Source organism: Pinus tabuliformis, chromosome 4_1 (assembly GCF_031772625.1).
Source record: "Pinus tabuliformis cultivar Carrire ecotype Pingquan chromosome 4_1, CPIR1, whole genome shotgun sequence".
Lineage (NCBI taxonomy): Eukaryota > Viridiplantae > Streptophyta > Pinopsida > Pinales > Pinaceae > Pinus > Pinus tabuliformis.
The window spans coordinates 426,269,101-426,291,392 of record NC_142303.1 but is presented as its reverse complement, the minus strand read 5'-3'; the positions used below and the strand labels follow the sequence as shown (position 1 = coordinate 426,291,392).

Here is a 22,292-nt window from a genome sequence, read left to right as displayed (position 1 = left end):
TGTGTACCAAGGTACCTAGCGGCTGTAATGACGGAGATAAGCGGTTGGACATGATATGTGGAGTGTATAAGCTGACAATGAATGATGCAACCATAACTGAACTTGACAGGTTTGACAGTTAGGAAAGATATGCTACGGATTGCACGAATCTCTGATTTCGTAGCGAAATCAGTGTAAATTTTGAGTTATGCGCTACGAAATCACCTAAAACATGTTGCGCTGCGAAACTGCTAAAAGGATTTATGCGCTGCGAAAACACTTCAAAATGATTTATGCGCTACGAAATCACCTAAAGAGCTTTGTGGCACATAGTAACCTTTGAACAAAACTGACACATGGTTATGAGACCAGTGATGAATGAGAATGCATAGTTGACTCAAGACTCCTAAGACTCAGACTCTAAGGCAAACAAAAATCAAACATAGACTAGCACCGACCTTTACCATCAAACTAATGTGAGAAATTTTGGCATTAGAATTCTTAAGTGATAACAGGTCACAAAAAGTGAAGTGTTATGCATAAAAGCAGGAGTGCACCAGGAGTATGATGGTCCTAAAGATATGGAGCAAACACCAGAAAGTTCAATGAGCAAGGAAGTTTGAATGTTTGACTTAGTGTACAGAATGTGAATGTGTTGAATAAACTTGTGTTTGCGGGTGACCAGAATATGCATATCAATATTTCATTTTGATTTGAAGCTAGTGTATGATAGTATTTGATAACAGTTGCAAGGGTTTGACAAGATTTGGCCTTTTGACATAATTCTTGATGGTTCATAGATATGACATGATGCTTCATATGTTTTGGTTTATGGATTGTTTGAATTCATTGTGATAAAAAATTAGGGTTTTTGATAATTGATCATTTGCCTTGATGATAGTGCTATGTGGGCATAATAACTTTCATTCACTAATTTTGGTATTCATTAATGATTTTGTATTGGCTTCATTGTCTTTATCACAATTGGTTGAAGCATAAACAATTGTGATTCAGTGTGCAATAATCTCACATTTAATGGATGGAACTTATATAACTTATCCCTGGTGTATGCATTCATATTTAGTGACATAAATGATTGATGTTATGATCATAAGGATGGCTTGATAAATTTTGATTGGATAGTGCTTGGTAAATAAAAGGTTGTTGTAACTTGGTATTTGGATGAGAGATCTAACTGACACCTGGTCCAAAGAGTTTATCATAGTAATATTAGCAAAAACTTTTATGACTTTAATATTAGCTTTGATTTGGCATCTAAGGCTTGATAGATTGGCTTAGTTGATTTGATTGCATAATGTTGGTGTGTGTGAGGCTGAGTATATTGGTTTGGTGAAGTGTTATGTTTGCAGATAACATTGCATAATTTGAAGCAAACTTCCGGAGCCTAGTATGTATGCATTGACAATTATCTCGTGAAGCCAGGAAGATGTTCCAATCCAAACCTCTACTTCAAAAGTGGTCCAAGGTATGACTTTCATTTTGGTTTTATATACTGATGGTGTATTCATGCAAGTAATAAGTCCCCGATGATCAAAGTAAGAGGGAGTTTGCCTTTGAAGTTTGAAATGAAGAATCATGGCATGATGAATTACTTTCTAAAGTTTGGAAAAGAAAATCTATACCGTAAAGCTATAGAAGAATTTTGCAAAGTGGAAATGCAAAGCCTTGGACACTTTGATTGAATTTCAAGAAGTTATTAAGGGATATTTGTGAACCTAACTTGACAACTGATAGTTGATTGAAGCATTGATCTTCCGCGTGAACAACCATTCATATATATACACACACACACATGTTTTTCATAGAACCTGAGTGAATTCATGATTGAGCCGCTTCATACACATTGAGTTGCTGCCAATCACGCTTCGAGATATTTGCATGCATCGATCAAGTTTTGGTCTGAGAATTCTTCCTATGATAAGTGTCTGCATGGATGTACTAATGTTGTTTGGGATTGTTATTGATAAGATGAGCACATTAGGGTGTTGCCTTAGTATGAGATCTGCCATCAATTTTTATCTTTTTGGATGAGAAGTTTGTATCTTTAAGCACGATCGAGGTTGGGTATGATGTTTCTAACATGGATAGCTAAGAAGTAGGTTGGCGAAGCTCTTTGGAGAGATTTTTGAGTAGGTTCTGGATATGACAAGGATACATTTTCATAATAATGAGTGGGATTCGATTGGCAGAGAATCTTGTATATAGTTGGGACTAAGATATCTTCAGCTAATGCTTCTCTATGAGACAAGCTTAGGCTTGTGGTTGCTGCCTTCGTGAAAGGGAGGATGAATAAGGGATAGTTTTCTGATATATATTTGTTCTATTATAATATTTGATTTGATGTCCTGGATGAATAACATACTTATGCTATTGAGAAATGATGATTGAACTCTTCAATGAGTTGTTCAATCCTATAGGAGATATGAGCATGATGACATGCTTATGATCTACAAAGAGTTGAACTGGTCAAGAACACTAAGCCATCTCTTTCCCCCTGTTTGAGCTGCAGGGAAAGGAATTGAGATGGAAGGCTCCTAGGGTCAAGGGTTTTATGGACAGTAGGATCATATATGTTGCTCCCCTATCTATCACCCATAGGGTGTGTGCGATCCTTGTCTATTTTGACAAGTTGGGTATCTCCATCTATCTTGGTCTATGCAAAGTATACCCCAGTTAGCATCATACCCACAAGTTGGGTTTGTTGGGAATACTGCTCGTGTGGCCAATGGGTTGAGAGAGTGTTAGGGGGTGTGCGATCCTTACCTTTGGTAAGTTGGGTATCTCACCCAAGTTGATTATGATGCAGGTGTTCTAACAAATGACTATTGAGTGTCATTTTTGGGAAGATCATTGGGCAATAGGATGGTTGTGATCCTTATCTCATATAGAAAATGGTATCTCACCCATTGATTTCATCATAGGATGGTTGCGATCCTTGATTGGTAAGTGGTATCTCGCCTATTGCTTGACATGGGGTGAGAGGGTCCTGTAGGACCTTCCTCGTTATCATTTCGGGTTGAGACTGAGCTCCCCGATGTAGTTTCAGGTTGAGATGTGCTCCCTGATATTGTTTCAGATTAAGATGTTCTCTCCATCATGATAGAGGGTGGTAGCTTAGGTTCTCCTCTGATGTCAAAGTATTCTTCTTTTAGATTCGAGAATGTTCACAATATGAGCAGAGACAATCAAGAGATAAGGAAAGATGAGCAGTGATGTCATTTGATGATGAGATATTTGAGATTGTATATGATTTGATGACAAGATTATTGCGATGATTAGATGATATAGTTGGAATTTTTCCCTAGCTGAGAGGGAGTGTTAATTTGGCAGCTCAGTGGTAACTGCCTCACATTTTCATGCAACAATTTATTGATATAGTTGCACTATTCATGCATTATTTTTAAATATTTCTACAGTGATTTTTTATTCTTAAGATTTGAAGAAAGTAAATTAGATATTTACCAATAGTTGCTTCCCATCATAATTTTAGAAAGTATTTGCATAAAAATGGATAGGAATAAGATGCAAATAAATATAGTTACTAGGAATTACTTCTCACCATTATTTATACCTACCAAGGAGGTTATATTGCTTTTTATTTTGGTAAAAAAAACTTGACTTTCAATTAGTTTTTAATTTTTTAAACAAATTCTATGAAGTTTATTAAAGTTTTCATAAAAATAAATATTAAACTAAATATTTTGAAAGCTAAAAAATATTTTTTAATTTTAAAAAATGTAAATTGTTGTTTTTCTAATTTGTTGAAGTTGGTTTTAAATTAGTTTTGAATTCTTTAAACAAATTGTATGAAGTTTATTAAAGTTTTGATAAAAATAAATATTAAATTGAATATTTTGAAAACTAAAAAATATATATACTTTTTGAAAAATGTAAATTCGAACTCTTTATTAAGTAAAAAGTTACAGTGTAAATGCATGCATTCAATGGTCAAACTCTGAATCCACCATGCACAGAAAGTGAAAATGACAACATATTGATGAAAAGTGAAAGAGCACTTGCTCAATACTGATAATCATAGGTAAAATTTCTATAAACAGTCTTCAAATACCAGGTCTCTCTGAGTAGTATGAGAAAACAACCCATAAATAAAAAAAATATATAGGAATAGTATCCAAAGTGCATTTGACATATACAACATAAACATAAAATTGAAAGAGAGCCAAAAGCCAGAAAGACAATTTAGTCCCATTGCGGCAAAGATGTATTGAATGACGTGACATACAAAGATGCAAAAATGTGAGATTTTTAGAAGTAAGGAGGCCGATCTGACTCAGTGACCAACTTGTTGTCCGAATTGATTATGTGCTAGGTGTCTAGAGCCTGTTGTAGGCCTTTTTTAGAGAAATAATCTGCCTCCATATTCCTTTCCCTATAAATGTGACAAACAGTTAAATCAACAAAAGCTGATTTAATATACAAAATTTCATCTAAAATAGGAATCAATGTAAGATTTTGACAGCACTGCATATTGTTTAACTAGTTTATCACATTTAGGGAGTCACCAAAAATCTGAGCTGAAACAATCCCCAACTGTCGTAACCAACATAAGAGAAATTGTAGATTTTTTAGTTTAACAAAATTATTTGAACCAATACCAGTACCCACTGAATGTTTTAGGATTTTGAGTTCATTTATGTGAATGATGATCCCTGCCCCACAATGATCATGAACATCAGAATCCCCATCAAAATAAGCCTATGGAATATTAGGTCTGATGATTTCTTCCTGAATAACCTAACTAGGTAGAGTAGGAGTGATATGAGGAATCAATTCATAGATAGAAGCACATTGAATAGCTATAAGATAGGGATCTGAAGGCTGATCCATAAAGATGCTTTTGTTCCTAGCCAACCAAATTCCCCAACAAATAATCGAGGGAATATTCTTATAATGAGTATCAGATGAATGAGACCACCAATTTTGTCATGCATCCTCCAAATAAACCCCAGACCAATGTGAACTAATACCAACAGTCTTTAGAAAAATCTCCCAAGTTCTTATAGCAAAAGGACAAGTTAAAAAAGATGAGAGGAACTTTCTTCAAAGTTTTTGCAGAGGGCTCACCAACCTGGGCCATGTTTGTTTCTTTTTTGAAGGTTGTCCCAGGTTGGGACTTTGTTCCTGAGAATACACCAGAAAAAGAGTCTGGATTTTGCAGGACAACTGAGTTTCCACAAACGCTTGGACCACTAGTGCCTAACGTCACCCACCCTTCTATCCATTTGTAAATTGTACCAAACTTTGGAGCATATATACCACTCGAAGAGTAGACCCAATGAACATCATCAACCCTTTCCTTTATAAGGACATTTGATCTCTGCAATTCCATAGTGTAGTCCCTCCGACACCCTCCCACTGGGGCTCTAGGTCTAAATCCTCAGTTGACTTCCAACTCTAATTCTAAAACGTAATGGTTCCCTCATTTGATATTTGATTGAGAGAAAATATCCCCTTGGCAGTAAGGGACTCTCTCATCTCCCTTGGAAGAGTGAAAGCCTCGTTACAACCAACCCACACATCCACTCCCACTCTAACACTAGAACCATCCCTAACCAACTAAGATAGCCCATTAGCAACAATGTCAAAGGACTCAGTCGTTGCCTTCCAAAGGACCAAAGAGTTTCTAGATGACTTCCCCATGTTCGTAGCCAAGCCATCAAGGCCAAAGGATCTATATATTTCCTTTTTATCACCGATGTCCATAGGTTGCGCTTGGTTCAAAGACTCCACAAAGATTGTGCTGCCAAAGAGCGATAAAAACAAGAGAGATCCTTTATGCCCACCCACCCTTATCTTTTGCACTAGCAATTTTATCCCAGACCACCCATGGGAGAACATCATCCTTCTTGGAGCCCGCCCAAAGAAACCGACCACATATTTTCCTAATTTGAGAAAGAATTCTTTTCGGGACCCATGAAAGAGAAATCCAGTAAATTGGCATGGCCTGTAAAACTGATTTTATAAAAACTAGGTGCCCAGCTCGAGATATCCACTTAAAGCTCCAATTCTTGACTCACTTTTTAATTTATGATAATAGTTATTATGATTGTTATTGTAGTCTTGCCATTTGGCTAATTGCCCATAATTTAAGTAAATAGTTGTAAAAAAATGGACACTAACAAGATGTAAACAAATGTAATATGAAGTTATTATGCTAGTTTTTATATTAGTTTTTAATATTATATTAGTTTAAAGCTACATCTATATATATATATATATTATTATTATTATTATTTAAAGGATAAGAAGAAGATACCAAGCAACATCCCTATTACACTTTTTATTCAAAAATAAATTCCTTGAAAATAACTCATACTTAACTAAATAAATATATGCAAGTCCTTATGACTGAGCAGAAAAATGGATAGGAATAAGATGTAAATAAATATATGCAAGTCCTTATGATTGAGCAGAAAAATGGATAGGAATAAGATGTAAATAAATATATGCAAGTCCTTATGACTGAGAAAAAAATAATTTCCACTTCACATATCATTGATTAGTTCCAGCCAAAGCAAGAATATATCATTGGATTTTCCTTTTGACCACTATTAATTTAGCATTGACCAATATAGATTATAATGTTTTAGGAGCAAGCTTTAAGTGAAATTTTTGGAGTTTTTAATTTGTGTTGTGTAAACTGGTTTTATAACTACATATATGGATTCAACAACCTCAAAAACCCCTGCCTACATTTTTTTCCTAGAACATAATTTCTAATTTGAGTGGTCAGACTAAAGTACCCTGCAACATTTGTAATATTTTTCCATAATAATAATAATAATTTTTAATGTAAAAATTTGTTAAGTTTTTAAATTCTAATTAATAATTATTTATACTATTTTTAAATTAAAAAAACTATTAAATAAAAAAATTCATTATTATATAAAATATTTTAAAATATATTTTTATAGAAGAAAGTCTTTCTGATTAATCACATTGTTAGGATTTGGTCTACATTTTCGAACCAATTAATGTAGTTAAGGATGCAACATTGCCCACAGGGCGCTGTTAAAAACTAGCTCTTGGTGAATTGGTTAATAGGTAAAGAAAATTAATTATTAAAAAAATAGTGATAAAGAGAAAATAGCAATCATAACAATGTGATTAATCCTAAAGACTTTTTTCTACATTATGAATCACAAAAGTCTTAAATCTAACAATATATTTCTAATTCTTTAAAAAAAAAAAAATATCAAGTAACTTAATATCAATATTATTAAACATACGCTCTTTTAATTTAAAAATAATATAAATTGATCTTTTCTCCCTTGCTCAAAACAATAAATCAGTATTTTGGATTAAAAGTGAATAAATATACTATTGAGATATTTCTTAGATAAATAATACAAAACTCTCTGATCATGTCCATATGAAGTCAAAATCTTCTTAATATAATATGAAAAAAATTCTGGACTGCTTAACTTTCAAGCACAACTTTACACGAGACCATGACTTTGATATCTCGTTCCTGACTTGCATGGTCGCTCGTTATAGAGATCTGAAAACTTCTAGAGCGCCAAAAACTTAAAACATAAACCCTTTTAACCTAAAAGCCAAGCTCCCCTGAAGGATAACTTTTCACGAGACCATAACTTTGATATATCATTCCCGACTAAGCATGGTCACTCGTTAAAGAGATCTGATCGAAGACTCATACTCTCCACTAATGCCATCTTTGAACATTTAGCTGTTTTCGTTCGGACATTGTCGGAAAAATGGTATTGTATCTTTTCTAAAAGCATGGAAGCTCGTTAATGAGATCTGACATAGAACAATCATATTTCTCCAGTGGCAAGATATAAAACCATAGTACTTAAATTGGATTTGAACTAAACCGGTAACCCTACGTATCATAGTCCTTTTCCAAAACTTAATTCAATTCAGAGAATTAAGATTTTTTTATACGACAGCTGGGACCTTTTACAGAAGGCTGGGTAGTGGCCAAACTTGCATATTAGGATTCCAGAATGCCGTTGTCTATAATGAGATTTTTTGGAAGCTTTTTCGGTGGATTTTTCCGGTCAAAATCCGGCAGCAATTTATTAGAATCGTAAGTCTGATAGGTTTGACAGCTAGTTTTTGCACAACAAAGCGTTCTAGGGGTTTTTCAGGGTGCTGAATCCAAATCTGCAGTTAAAAAACCATTTTAGCTGCAATAAATCAAGATTTAACCTCAATTTCTTCCGCCGGATTCCCTCACCGGAATCTCCAAAAAATCGCATTATAGACAACTCCTTTTAGAATGGTTGTAGTTTGACTTTAAAATGGTTAGATTTGGCTTAAATTTAATCTGTATAGATTTATTTTAAATACCGAACTAATATAAATTTAGAAGTAAATTTTGTTAAGAATAAATATTATTTAAATATTTTGTATAATTATTTATTTATTTTTTTAATTTTTATTTTAGGCTAAACAAAATTTCAGAGAAACAGACACATCAATGTAGAATAAATCTCTAAACACAACTAAATTCAACTTCCAATATTTCAATGCCGGGAACTGAATTGCCAGAGTGACACGTTAGAGAAATTTCCTATGCTCCTCCGTCCAAATTTGGATAATTTGATCTACCCCCCAAAAAAAATTGAGCTTGTATCCGATTCCACATATTCAAAAGACGGCCCAACTACACGTTACAGAAGTTTCGTATCAGCTCTACCTAAAATTTGGATTGTTTTGGCGGAAAAATATACTAATCTTTTCGGTGGGAAAAATACTAGTAATCCGAGGTTTGATGAGGTAGTGACCACATTTCTCTGTACCATGAATCTTTTGAAACGCTAGCTTAGAGTAACATGTAACCAGTGCACAACTTAAAAGTCTCTTCCTCCCTTCAGGGTAGCCGATCTGATTTGCGTTTAAAGATCTCTTCAACGCAGTAGATTCTTTTAGCTGCGAGCTTCTCGGTTAGCCAACAGAATAGTGCAGATGGTGCAAAGATCTCTTCACCTTGAATACTAATTTCTTTTTCACATTTATTTCGCTACGAGTTTCTCCGTGAGAAAAACAGTGCAAATGATTTAAAGATCTCCTCACCGAGACTTTTGATGCTAAATATTTTCTTCTTGACATTTATTTGCTGCACTTTTCTCCGTGAACCAGCAGAACAGTGCAAATGATTTAAAGATCTTTACATCGAGGCTCTTGAAACTAAATATTTCATTCTTAAGTCTATTTTGCTTCGAGTTTCTCCGTAAGCAAGCAGAACAATGCAAATGATTTAAAGATCTCTTCACCGAGATTCTTGAGACTAAATATTTCTTCTTGACATTTATTTTGCTGAGAATTTCTGCGTGAGCCGGCAGAATAATCTAAAGATCTCTTCACTGAGACACTTAAACTAAATGTTTTGTTTCTTATATTTATTTTTCTGCGAGTTGCGATGGGCCAGCAGAAAAATGCAAATAAAATGCTGAAAAAGACGCAAATCATCCATAGAATCCATTATTGCGCTAAAAACGCAAAATGCGGGATCAGTGGTGACTGAAAGTAAAACAGTTTGAACAAAATGCGAAAATGTGAGCATGGTTATCACTGAAACCAAAGCGTTAGGGGCGGCATTACGTCGAAAACCAAGCCTGTTTTAAAGAAAATCTAGGTCCTATTTTCAGAACCAAAGGGCAAGACAGACGGCGATTCTAAAAGATTCAGAGAAGTAAAAGGGAAAACAGACGAGTAATAATCTAGATTCTGAAATTATAAACAAAATTTATGATGCATGATAATGACAAGAAAATGAAAAGGTAGAGTATAGTCAAAGCTGCTTCCAAACTGTAAATATCTGCCTACAGAGGTCCCTCAAGGCAATATTTCCAGTAATACAGTCAATGCGATTCGAAATTCCTATGTCTTCGTACGAAACCCTAACTCCTTCTAGTCAAAACTTCCACAATTTTCAGAGGTAACACAAACCTTTCGAGAATTGTTCACAGTTTCAAATTATTTTTTGTGACAAGCGCTGGTACCACAGATCTAGTTTGAATCGTGGTCTGGGATATGTTTTCGCGTTAAAGAGTGCAAGAATATATGGACAAGTAACGGTAAATAGCAAATTTATATGTAAAAGATCGGTGTAAAGAATGGTCTGAAACTTACGAAATTCACTCTGCGTGAAGCACCCGTTCGTATAGCCCTCCATGTTAAAGGCTGCACCTCAGGCCAACACCTTAATCACAGAGCAGCAAGCAATCAATAAGAAACCCGATGCAAATACTAGAATTGAAAATAAATATTTGTAGGAAGAGAATCGTAACAGATCCATCGAAACGTTTGGAAGATGATTAGTGCAGGGACCGCAGCCGGACTCACCGCTTGTAATCCGTAATCAAATTCCCCGTTGAGCTCAGAGACCCTACGCCGCTGCCAGGATGTTTGAAGCAGACTTCTGCGTTTGAAGCGGAGAGGTTCGAACTCGGGACGAACCGTTTCTTTTGCCGCTATGGTTTTGTTCAGGTTGCAGATGTTTGGCCTTTGAAATATTATTATCCTTTTATGGCTTGGGTGGGTGTGTTTTTCGGTTTCCAAAAGCAATTGTAATAAGGCCTCCAGCTACTTGGCATGTCCATATATGCAAATGATATATACAGGAAACATATTATTATGTAAATGCAATTAATTATTTTTTATTACTTTAACTCACATCTCAACACAAGAGTCTATACACACTGCAACCTACTCGAGATTAATGATGTTTAAAATAATTTTTTTATCCTGTCATCATGTGATAGATTAAGATGGTCTTGTCTCCATCCTGGCCAATATTATTTTTTTTAAGTGCACCAACAAGAGCATCTAGGTTGCACGTTATATTTTAAAAAATAAGAAGTCTGGTTATTGACAATGACTTTAAAAATGCTTTATAAAAAAATAGATTTCTTTTACAAGGTAATGGATATGGAAAATTGTTTGAAAGTTGTGAACCTCTAAATATGGTAAAATTTATTAGTGTATTCGTGTGGGTTATCCGTTTTTGTTGAGTTCTTTTATTGGAATTAAATTATTATTATTATTAAAATTATTTTTATTATTGAAATTAAATTATTATTATTATTAAAATTAATTTTATTATGTATAATTAAAAATAATTATATACAGAAATAATCAGAATAATTTTTTATTATTTCTTGTCTCTATATTGTAGAGTAGATCACCTAGGTGTTAGTTTTGACAATTATATTGTCTAAGGTAAATGAGATTTATAATTGAAAGATGTATATATGTGTATAATATTAACAATAATTATTAAACAATTTAAATAAATAAGTAAATTATCTTTTTAAACTAACCACTAAAAGTATTTTATTTATTATTTTTTAAATCCTAACTTTTATCTTAATAACCTAATATTATATATATATATATAATTATTAATAAATAATTTAAATAAATAAATTAAATTAATGTTTTTAATAATAATATTAAAAATAATAATAATATTAAATTAATAAATAATAATTTCACTACTAATATTATTAATATATTAATATCAAGACTATATTACTAATATAATATTAATTATATTTAATAAATAATTTAATTAAAAGAAAAAAATTACCTATATTAAGACTATATTATTAATATATAATAATAAATAATTAAATTAAATTAAATAAATTACCTTTTCTAACTAACCATTTAAATTATTTTATTTATTTATATTTTTAACCTTAACTTTATGGTTTTAATTAATATATATATATGATTATTAATAAATAAATTAATAAAATACTTTTTAAGCTAGCCATTGAAATTATTCTGTTCTTAACAACCTATTATTATATATATATATTATATTAACAATAATTATTAAATAATTTAAATAAATAAGTAGATTATCTTCTTAAACTAACCACTAAAAGTATTTTATTTATTTTTTAATCCTAACTTTTATCTTAATAACCCAATATTATAACTTTATATATATATATATATATATATATATATATATATATATATATATCAGTAAATAAATAAATTAATTTTTAAAACTAACCATTAAAAATATTTTATGTATTAATAATAATATTAATATTAAATTAATGAATAATAATTTGACCTTGGTCCTAAGGTCAAAATTAGCCGTTGGTCGATTTAACCGTTGGAGTCTCTGCTCGGACTATTTAACATGCTAAGCTGGATCTGTTTCTTCAACTTGTCTTGACGATGAACCACACTTGTTGGTTCGAAACGCGTCGAAAAATGTCTGTCTACATGTGATTTACGCCGAAGTTATTCTTTCAACTATTATGGATCACAGAAGCCTCAATTCAAGTAGAGATTTATAATGATTTTTTTTCGAAAGTTGTGATATGCATATTCGATGGATTCTGGCCCAAATCAAAAGCCCTCTATCAATGGATCATTTCAACATGGATAAAAAGTTGTGACATCCACTTATGCTTAAAGGGTTTTTTTATCGTCAAATTCAACACTGCAAAAGATAGGGAATGTGCATTACATGAGGGACCATGGTTTTAGGGTAATGCAAGGCTCTTCATAACACCATAGTTTCGAGATTTTGATGCAAATACCATGGTGGTTTCCAAAATGCCAGTATGGGTAAGGTTACATAATCTACCTTTGCATTTTTAGCATCATAAAGTATTAGTAGACATTGGGACTGCCCTTGGGAAGTTTTTAAAAGTCGATGCAGACCAACTCACAAAGGATATCTTCACCTTTTCCAGAAGGAGGTTGACCTTAGTAAATGATTACCAGATCACATCATACTATATCGCAACAATTAGTAGTGGTCCCAGCCTCTTGACTATGAGAATAGGGCCTTCAGATGTCATCTATGTCTTCAAACTGGTCATCTTCAAAGCGTTTGTCCTCAAAATAAAAAAGAACGAAAAAAGAGACAACCACAAAAAGCCAAAACGAAAAAAGAGACAACCACAAAAGCTAAAAGGATGGTAGTTTTTTTATACACAAGTAGCTGAAACAGAAGAAAAAGAAGAAACTACAACAAATACCACAAACAACAATGTTTCGAATCCCCAAGACACCACAAGAAGGACACATCAGAACTCAACATTGCATTAGTTCCAATTCTTACTGAACAACAACAACAGATTGTGATGACTACTTCTGTAAAAGAAGCAATCGGTACCAAACGAACCCACGCATCAGATGGCTCAGACTCAAACAAATAAATCTCGTCAAATATAAATAACTCTCAAAAAACCATTGTATCATCCACACCCAACTCTAGTGGTTGGTGAAAACTGGAAAAAAAGAAAGGTAGGAAAGAATATGGTAACTCTCTGATGAGTTCTTATTGATCTTGGTCAACAAGATCCGCTATTATGCATATGCTTTGAGCATCTACTATATCTAATTTTGTTAATTTAATTTAATTTAATTATTAAATTAGAATTTTATTAATTTTTGTTATATAATTTAAAGATATTAATATATAGCTTCATGGGTATAGCTTAATTGTTGATTGCGTTGTTATGAAGTAATATGTAAAACACACAGGGGATTCACTCAATGAACCTCTAAAATATTGCGTGCGTTCATGGCATACTAAACAATACCCCTAATTTGACTACATATTGGAAAATACCTCTAAAAATCACATTATTTAACCCCTTACCAATACGAACTCAATACACCTTCCCAATTTAGAAAACCCCTATTTTCAATAGATATTGTAGGTATCCAATTTTTCATTAACATTTATTATACCCCTTTATATTTTTCATTAACTTTGAGCTCCATTTTTTATACCTGCCAATATAAAAACCCTTTACGCCCTATATATCCCACAATACATTATGTCATTTTTTCCTCAATATATATCCCCCAATATAAACCCACGTGGTATGGAATTTCTACCCTAATGAAGCCTCAGTGGTAAAACATGAGATACAAAGTTCAAATCCTTGTGGTATATATATATATATATATATATATATATATATATATATATATCAAAGTTTCACTATCTTTCAAAGCTAATTATTATATGGTGTATTGATAAAGACATTATAATGTGTTATAGGCCATCTAACTAGTAGTGATATATAATAGGAGCAAGCATGCAATACAAACCATCTGCACATTAATTTTTTTAAAGTATGCATGACAAGCAAGATGAGCTAAGCACTTTACCTAACAAGAATATATAGGAAAGTGAGACCAAAGGCTTTAGGTGCATACTATGTTATGCACAATTGGTATAGGTGTATAAAAGTGAAGCACACTACTAAGTGATATAGAAAAGATGGGAATATGTTGAGTGCACATGACAAAGTGAACCCTGTTATCACCCCAAGAAACTGTTCTAGGTTGCATATCAGAGATGCTCGGGAACATTACAAACTCAACATAAAATGTTGGAAAATGGTGGATGAATGAAAGAAATGCTGCATATTCAAGCCAGATAACCACTTCTACTATGCTTAACCCCAGACATGGGTGAACACCCCCAAACTACAAGGCTTTAGACCACCAATTACTCACAGTTTAAAGGAAAATGTGATGATGGAGAATACCGATCACACCAACAGATGCACAGGACCCTGTGATGGCCAACTGCAACGAGTAAAGAGGTCTGTAAATCTGTTTCCTAATACACAGACAGGATGACAGCTCTCTGGCATTAAAATAACAGAAACCTGCATACAAATTCAATGATACATGCTAGATCCAAACACAGAGGTGGGATGACAGCCCCTCTAATGCTAAACATCTACAGCACATGAATAAATGCATAATAGGCACAGCCTGGAACAAAGAAGAAGAAGTGGAAAGTGAGCAATTAACAACAAAAGAAGCTTGCATTAGCTGAAAATGAAGACCAGACACTGCAGGTATCACAGTAGTTACAGTCTCCAGAAGTTGAAGCTTACAACAAAATAACATTCATCAACCTATTACATTCTGTCTTCTGGATATATATTGAGGTTGGTTTACAAACAGTCTGCTAAACTATGCGTGGAGGGGTCATAATGGACCACCAACCACATTTACAATCTGAAATGGGCCTCTGCTGCAATCTCAGTGTCTTAATGAACAAAATCGGCCTTTTTAGATAGTCTGATGTCCTTCTCTGAGCAGGCGGAATGCTGACTGAAAGAAACCCATAACCATTCAATGCTTTTAACTACTTGAGAGTGGTCCTCTCCATCCTCGGCCATGCTACTTCTTGAATGAGGTAGTTTGAAGATTTAATATAGGTAGTACAGGGACTGGTAGCCGGCCATCTTCGTGTTTCGGGAGCACAGAGCAGGCAATGGGCGTAGATAGAATGGCGGAGGCATGAGCAGATCAGGGAACAAACAACATTCGTTGGATCAAGAAAATGAACGGCGGAGATCGTTGGCAGGAGGAATCGGGAGGCAGATAGGCGAAGACAATCGTCAGCTGTCGGGCAGATCCAACGGTGATCGGGTGTGAAAGGTGCGCGAGGTTTAAATGGCGGGGATGGCGGTTTTGCGCGGCAGATGGTATTCCCTGGACCACCTACTGGGCTCGGTGGTTTCCATATAAACCACCGTGATCGAATAAGAAAGCAACACGTGGCAGATGAAAATTGCTGCCCCTGCAAGTTAACGCACATGCAAGTCTCAGCGGGGGAAGGTGTGATTGCCATCAGACCTTGCGATGGTTGCGATCGATGGTAGAGAAGTGGATAAGGTTTAGCACACGAGAAAAATGGCGGAAAAGGGTTATGGAGGGGCGGGCCACGTGGGCGCGAGATCATGAGTTTAGCACCTGGGGCTTAGGGAAAAGGGTCCTAAAAGGTGCGACTGCCGTCGGATCTTGCGATGGCTGTGATCGACGGCGGAGAAGTGGATAAGGTTTAGCACGCGAGAAAAAGGGTGGCAAAGGGTTATGGAGGGGCGGGTCACGTGGGCGCGGGCTCATGAGTTTAGCACCCGGGGCTTAGGGAAAAGGGGCCTAAAAGGGTTTTGTCGGATTTAGGGGTTTTAAACGAAAATGAAAGAGTTTTATGGAGAAAACAGAGATAACAGGGATTACGCAGAGTTTTAGAAGGACAAAATAGAGGCAGTGGAATACAGAGATTAAGCGAGAGCGAAAGGGAATATAGGTTTGCGAAGAATTCTGGAAGAAAATAAGAACAGTGGGAGTGATGAAAATATGAGAAAATGAAGGAGGGGGAAGGACAAGACTGCAACAAGTTTTCTTTTAGCATAATACAACATGGCAAAGCTGTCCTTGACCCTCAACTATTCAAAATTGTAGCAGAGCTAACACTGGCTCCTTCTGGGGATGAGATCCTCCCTGTGAGGTCTCAAGAACCTGTAGACCAATGCCTTCGTACAAAACCAACTTAAAAAACATTTGCCTAGTATCCATTGGGCATGGAGTCAAACCAAGTCTACACTAAATCATGGAAGAGAAACTGCTTACAATCATTAAGGCCTGAAAACTTAAAACTTCAAACATTGCCCATTTACTGGGCCACCAAAATTGTTTCTCCTTCTCTCGACTGGTTCATCATAGATCAGCAAAACATGATTTATTTGATCATCTACCTCAAATAGACTAGGACATTTGAGCTTAATAGGTAGATATGGATCAACTTTCATCTCCCTTCTGTGTGCTCTCCTCCTTGGATGTTCTTCACAGGAGCCTCTGTACAACTGCTGAATAATCATGACTGTTGTGTATTTGTCTGTGTCCTTTGTAGTCTGCACAACTAATATGAAAGATGCACCATTGTATTCTTGTGCAGGGGACATAGAGACATTATCTGCTCCTTCATCTTTCTTTGAACAATCCTCATCCAAGGAGGAGTCCCACAACTGTACACTCTCTTCCTCTGTCATCTGATAAGCTGCCTTTTCAGTCTGTGTGGAGGCCATCTGAGCAGGTTTCAGAATATCAAGACTGAGATGATCAATTTCAGCCTTGAGCATTAAATTTTGTTCTGCCTCAGTGTTCAAGGGGCAACTATGAGGGATTCTCTTTTGAGCAGACAGAGAAACAAAAGATGATGGAGAGCTTTCTTCTCCCTTATTGATCACCAGGCAGGGGATGATAGCAGGCTGGCTAATTTGCAGATCTACATAGTCACTGAAAGCTAGGTTGGCTTCGGGCTCAGACTCTTTGAGGATGGTAGGACCTGCTTCTGCTGATAAGCTTTTTGTTCTGCAGCTACAACAAACTGGTAAATAGTGCCTCTGGATAATGCTTTCTCATAAGCAGCCCGTGTTAGGAAAGGAACACCTTCCAAAACATGGACCTCTTCCTCATGCTGCACTTCTTCCATGACTATATTCTGTAAAAGGGGCCTCACCCCTTTGTCTTCATTTGTAATCTTATTTCTTTGCAGAATCTGCAAATGCTCATGTGTTCCTCTACATGGATTTGGAGTTGGAAGAGAAAAGGAACAATGAGCTCCAGCTTCCTGAGAATACTGCTCAGCTTTTAGTTTGGAAAATTCAGAGGCTAAAAACTCAATCATCCTAGCTAATTCATCGATCTCAGGCTCTAATGATGATGAGGATTCACCTCCCTGACTTCTCCTCTCGGCATCACTTTCAAGTCTCTCTACAGCAATGATGTTTGCTTCTACTTCAAAGGGCGCAGTTTGCATATCAGCCAAAGAAGTACATCTTCTTTCTCTTAACAACAGGCAGAATTGAGAATCAAAAGCCTTAGCATAAGTGAGCATAGCAGAAGCAGGGCTAGGTCTTACTTCAGCTGGCATTCTGTTGTACATATGATTGAATCTGATGTTAAATTCAGACAGCAACTCACCATCTTCTCTCTGCAAGTTCCCAAATTCATCATGATAGAAGAGAAGATCTTTATTATTCCCCCAGTGCTTTAAAAATACATCATCTAAGGCCTCAATGTCTGTAATGGACCTAGGGGATAATTTTCTGAACCATTTTCTAGCCTCCCCATCTAGGCTTTGGACAAAAATCCTCATCCAGACATCCTCTTCATTGATATCCAGGTTATCAGCATAGCTGTAAAAGGACTCTAAATGCTCTTCAGCTGTTACTCCTTCTGCACCAGTAAACTTTGGCATAAATTCTTGATAATATCCTGTAGGCATGGCATTCAAAGGGACAGGCAAGACCAGGGGTCCATACCTAGCAAAAACTATTCTTTCTATCTTTGTGAGAGTTTGCTGGCCTGCCATGACTCAGGTAAGTGAAAGGATACTGATAGACTGAGTGGAATGGATCAATGAAAAGAATGACAGAAAAAGAGGAAAATGATGGATAGCAAGGATGCTTTTTTCTTTGAACTGAGGTCTGAAAGGAAAATGAATGACTGAGGAGCTTAAATGAATCTCTAAAGGTGACTTTCACTAGAAGAGATACATGGAATTTCTAAGGCTTACCTAGTCCTGATGCTCCTTACTGCGATATTTTCTTCTGCTTAACGATCTTCTCAGGATCAGGCACTGGTTCAGCTAATGGTTTCTGAATATATCTTTGAATTTACCTCACAAACTGAGCTAGACTTCAATGTGGAGTTGCCAAAGGTTGGTCTTCCTTCAATGGAGTCACCAGATAGACGATTACAACCAAAATCTGTGTCCAAACCTTGTCTATCATTAAAGCTTGGAAATGTGTTGTTCTCCTAGGTAAGCTGAGCTTCAATTCTCCTCTCCCCGGCAATGGCGCCAATTAATGTTATCACCCCAAGAAACTCTCCTAGGTTGTATATTAGAGATTCTCGGGAACACTACAAAATCAACATAAAATGTTGGAAAATGGTGGATGAATGAAATAAATGCTACATATTCAAGCCAGATAACCACTTCTACTATGCTTAACCCTAGACATGGGCGAACACCCCCAGACTACAAGGCTTTAGATCACCAATTACTCACAGTTTAAAGGAAAATGTGATGATGGAGAATACTGATCACACCAGCAGATGCACAAGACCCTGTGATGGCCAGCTGCAACCAGTAAAGAGGTCTGTAAATCTGTTTCCTAATACACAGACATGATGACAGCTCTTTGGCATTAAAATAACAGAAACCTACATACAAATTCGATGATACATGCTAGATCCAAACACAGAGGTGGGATGACAGCTCTTTGGCATTAAAATAACAGAAAGCTACATACAAATTCGATGATACATGCTAGATCCAAACACAGAGGTGGGATGACAGCCCCTCTAATGTTAAACATCTACAGCACATGAATAAATGCATAACAGGCACAGCCTGGAACAAAGAAGAAGAAGTGGAAAGTGAGCAATTAGCAACAAAAGAAGCTTGCATTAGTTGAAAATGAAGACCAGATGCTGCATGTATCACAGTAGTTACAGTCTCCAGAAGTTGAAGCTTACAACAAAATAACATTCATCAACCTATTACATTCTATCTTCTGGATATATATTGAGGTTGGTTTACAAACAATCCACTAAACTATGCGTGGAGGGGTCATAATGGATCACCAACCACATTTACAAACTAAAATGGGCCTCTGCTACAATCTCAGTGTCTTAATGAACAAAATTGGCCTTTTTAGATAGTCTGATGTCCTTCTCTGAGCAGGCGGAATGCTGACTAAAAGAAACCCATAACCATTCAATGCTTTTAACTGCTCGAGAGTGGTCCTCTCCGTCCTCGGCCATGCTGCTTCTTGAATGCGGTAGATTGAAGATTTAACATAGGTAGTACAGGGACCGGTAGCCAGCCATCTTCGTGTTTCGGGAGCACAAAGCAAGAAATGGCTGTAGAGAGAATGGTAGAGGCATGAGCAGATCAGGGAACAAGCAACATCCATTGGATCAAGCAAATGAACGACGAAGATCGTTGGTGGGAGGAATCGAGAGGCGGACAGGCGAAGACAATCGTCAGCTGTTGGGTAGATCCGACAACAATCGGGCACGAAAGGTGCGCGAGGTTTAAACGGCGGGGATGTCGGTTTTGCGTGGCGGGTGGTATTCCCCGCACCGCCTACCAGGCTCGGTGGTTTCCGTATAAACCACCGCGATCGAATAAGAAAGCAACACGTGGCAGATGAAAACCGTCGCCCCCGCAAGTTAACGCGCATGCAGGTCTCGGCGGGGGAAGGTGCGACTGCCGTCAGATCTTGCGATGGCTGCGATCGACGGCGGAGAAGTGGATAAGGTTTAGCACGCGAGAAAAAAGGCGACAAAGGGTTATGGAGGGGCGGGTCACGTGGGCGCGGGCTCATGAGTTTAGCACCCGTGGCTTAGGGAAAATGGGTCTAATAGGGTTTTGTCGGATTTAGGGGTTTTAAACGAAAATGAAAGAGTTTTATGGAGAAAACAGAGATAACAGGGATTACGCAGAGTTTTAGAAGGAAAAAACAGAGGCAGTGGAATACAGAGATTAAGCGAGAGCGAAAGGGAATATAGGTTTGCGAAGAATTCCGGAAGAAAATAAGAACAGCGGGAGTGATGAAAATATGAGAAAATGAAGGAGGGGGAAGGACACGACAACAACAAGTTTTCTTTTAGCATAATGCAACATGGCAAAGCTGTCCTTGAATCTCAACTGTTCAAAATTGTAGCAGAGCTAGCAAACCCGTTAAGGGATACTAATGTGTTGGGAGATGAAATGACGAGGAAAAATCTAAAGCACCAATGAAAGTGAAAATATACTAGAGAAGTCCAAGACTCAGGTATAATCTAAAGAGTTGAAGAATGGAGGTGAAGAATCACCAATGGAGATGAATAATTACATAGGTTAATACTAAGAATAAATATGGTGATAACCTAAAAAACTATGTTGATTGGTGTTGTTGAAGAGTCATTGAGAGTTGAGCGAATGCCAAACTTGAGAAAGGGAAGACATGGGTTTTGAAAATTTGTTAGGTTCATGATGAAAGGAAATTTTACCCCAACTTAATGTTTTTTCTTTGAAAGTAATACTCGGGTATTTTATTATAACATTGTTTATGTGCCTATATAATATGGCTTACAAATTGATATGCATTGATGTAAATATTTTCCTCTTTCATAGAATAAGAGCTAAGCTTCATATCTATTTAACCAAAAGTAAGGTACTAATAATAGTACTTGATACATTTAGTGTGGGAATAAAATTTTACTAATCATAGTAGCAATAGAATATAACAAGGACATTATTTGAAGGAAGGATTTGAATGAAATACATCTATAGAAAGGTTCCTATGTTTGAAAAGTGAACTTTAGATGGCCAAAGTCATCTCTCATTTTGTCTCTTTCTCCCTAAGAGCTTACAACTTTGAGGAATTTTACATTCTCAATTTGTTTCATATCTTCTTTCTCCTCTCTCGAGACAATTCCTAGTTCATCCTGGGTGTTTTGTTACTCAGTTTCTATCCACGTGAGCTCTTTGTTTCTACCTATGGGGTTTATACTTCATTTTTTGCTTTATGGACAACTTTTGTATCTTTGAGGTCTTCTTTGAAGTGGGATATTATCTCTTTCGTGGAAATTTTTTCATATCTTTCTAATCAATCCCGAGGATTTAGAATCACCTTTCTAGATGTGAAGTATGAATCTTTTCCCATTTTATCCTTTTCAAAGGCTTGTAGATCTACTAGAGCTTGGAAGTGATTAGAGAACGAGGGATAAACCTTGGATGATTTTTGGCTTGGAGGCTAAAAATCAACTTTTTCTTATTGAACACATGCTTGAACATATTCTACTCATTCTAATGATTGGGCTATATCAAGGAGTTAGAATTTGTAATGAACAATAATTCATTTACTAAATATACAACATAAGAATGAAAAACTATTGTAATATATAGAAGATAATAATTATATAATTCATAAATAAGTGAATAACAGTTGTAAATAGATACAATGAGCTTTTGTGGTTGTATACTTAAAGGCATTGAATAGTCACTAAGGTGAAGGGTTATGTATTTTAAATTATTTATCTATTTCTTAAATTATTGTTGTTATATTTATTTATGTGTTTAAATTTCATTACAATGTTTTCCCTTTTAAGGATACTTTATCCCGAAAGAATAACAAGCCATGTCTTCATTCTTGCTTGTAATACTTCTAACCAGAAAGTCTATTATTGACATTTTCATAGTCAAAGAAACAACAAAATACTATCTTTGATGTGTTAAACAAAATTGTCATATTGTTGAAAGGTTGGGCCACCCTAGTTTGATCTTTTATGGAACCATATATGTTTATGGGATTCTTGGACATAACTTTCAGTAAATTGTGATTTCAAACATAATTGTTATTTTGAGATCAAGTATCACTAGATTTAATCTTATTTAAGATATAGGCTATGTTGAGAATGCAACAAGATGATGGAGCTTAGTGGAAAGAAGTCGCCTT

The 22,292-nt window shown here is 35.6% G+C and overlaps 1 protein-coding gene across 3 annotated transcripts in view; it reads right to left on the bottom strand.

The window, feature by feature from the left end:
• Window positions 1-10,532, bottom strand: part of LOC149176119 (uncharacterized) — a 331,808-nt gene extending 321,276 nt beyond the window's left edge. For all 3 annotated transcript variants that reach the window (XM_089419884.1, XM_089419886.1, XM_089419885.1), the window contains exons 1-2: window positions 10,336-10,532; window positions 10,123-10,192 (exon numbers count right to left, since the gene is read on the bottom strand). The gene's annotated coding sequence lies outside the window, so the exon portion shown is untranslated. The remainder of the gene's footprint in view (window positions 1-10,122; window positions 10,193-10,335) is intronic.
• Window positions 10,533-22,292: the final 11,760 nt, after the last annotated feature.